The sequence below is a fragment of the Carlito syrichta genome, unplaced genomic scaffold (assembly GCF_000164805.1).
Source record: "Carlito syrichta isolate Samal-C Ts95f unplaced genomic scaffold, Tarsius_syrichta-2.0.1 Scaffold308687, whole genome shotgun sequence".
In the NCBI taxonomy this organism is placed as follows: Eukaryota; Metazoa; Chordata; class Mammalia; order Primates; family Tarsiidae; genus Carlito; species Carlito syrichta.
The window spans coordinates 123,461-125,158 of record NW_007252783.1 but is presented as its reverse complement, the minus strand read 5'-3'; the positions used below and the strand labels follow the sequence as shown (position 1 = coordinate 125,158).

The window sequence follows — 1,698 nt, the reverse complement described above, 5'->3', positions numbered from 1 at the left end:
ATTTTTTCTTGGGAAAGACACTCCCATGTTTTGGGTTAAACTTCTTAGAGTGTCTTCTTATATTTTTTGTTATATTTTTAAATTAAATTTTTAATAACTTAGGTTTAGAGAGTAAAAGTGCATGCTTGTTTTATAGGTCATATTGCATACTGATGGGGGTTGGGCTTCTGGTGTCTCCAATCCTCAAATAGTGAAATTGCAACCGATAGGTAGTTCTTAAACTCTCAATTTTCTCCAGCTTCTCTCAAGAAATATCTCTTTAAGCATACAGGACTAAGGCAAAATCCTATCCATGATTCTTGGAAAATCTGTTTTTATGTTTATGTATGACATGCGTTACTCTTCATATGGGTTTTAGGGTTATTTTTATGTTCCATAAAAATTACTATTGGAATTGTATCTTGAATATACTGAATTGATACCTTAATTTAAGTTAACCAATTAAATACAGAATGCCCAGTTAAATTTGAGTACAGGTAAATGACAAATTTTATATGCAGTCATATACCAAATCATGGTGTTTCATTCAACAACAGACTGCATATGAAGCAATGGCCCCATAAAAGTATAACACTGCATTTTTACTGTGCCTTTTCTATGTTTAGAGATGTTTAGATAAACAAATACTTACCATTGTGTTATAATTGTCTATAGTATTCGGTCCTGTCACTAAGTAGTGTATGATTGTATATTATATCTATCTATGATCTATGAGTATATATCTATGTCTATATAAATATATCTATATCTTATGAAATAACTTTTTATTATAAGAGTATATACCATGTAATATTTGGGACTCAGTTATATTAAAAATTATTCATTATTGGAAATTAAAATTTCACTGGATTTTCTATATTTGTATTTGTCAAATTTAGGAAGAAATGATCACTTTAAAATATTGAATTACCCTTTTTTTCTTTTTCTTCTTTTTTTGTTAGTTCATCTCTTTTATTAACTCATACACAATTACTTGTCTTCTGGTTTGTTGGAGCAATATGTTAGACAACATTTGCCAGAGTAATGTTTGTCAAAGTGGCTGGCTATAAAAACTCCAGCACCACATTCATTCGAAGGGCATTCTCAACGAAGGCGACTGATTTTGCCATTCTCATCCCCCTCATAGCACTTCAGGACAGCCAGCTTAACCTTCTTTCTCTTATGCTTATTCTTCTTGGGTGTCATATAAGACTTCTTCTTCCTTTTCTTAGCACCACCATGAAGTCTCAACACAAGATGAGTAGACTCCTTTTGAATGTTGCAGTCAGACAGAGTACGTCCATCTTCTAGTTGCTTGCCAGCAAAGATCAGTCTTTGCTGATCAGGAGACATTCCTTCTTTACCCTGGATCTCGGCCTTTACATTTTCTGTTGTATCCCAGGGTTCAGCCTCGAGAGTGATGGTCTTCCCCATGAGGGTTTTCACGAAAATCTGCATCTTGGCGGTGGTCCCACCACTGATGGCGGATCGAAAAGCTACCCTTTTTACAAGCAAGCTATACTCTCTATTTATTTAGGGTTTATATCACTAAATAATTTGGGTAGTATATCTTGCTTATTTTGTTAGACGTATGTTTAAGTGACAAACTTTTTAAAGTTATTGATTTTCGTATAGTGAAATCATGGCACAAAACCTTGTTGTATTTTATTAATTTGTCTATAAAATAGTGTTTTAGATTTTTGTATTCACAATAATATA

General features: G+C 32.7%; 1 pseudogene; it reads right to left on the bottom strand.

Moving 5' to 3' along the window:
- Positions 1-969: 969 nt before the first annotated feature.
- Positions 970-1,437, bottom strand: LOC103268051 (annotated as a pseudogene).
- Positions 1,438-1,698: the final 261 nt, after the last annotated feature.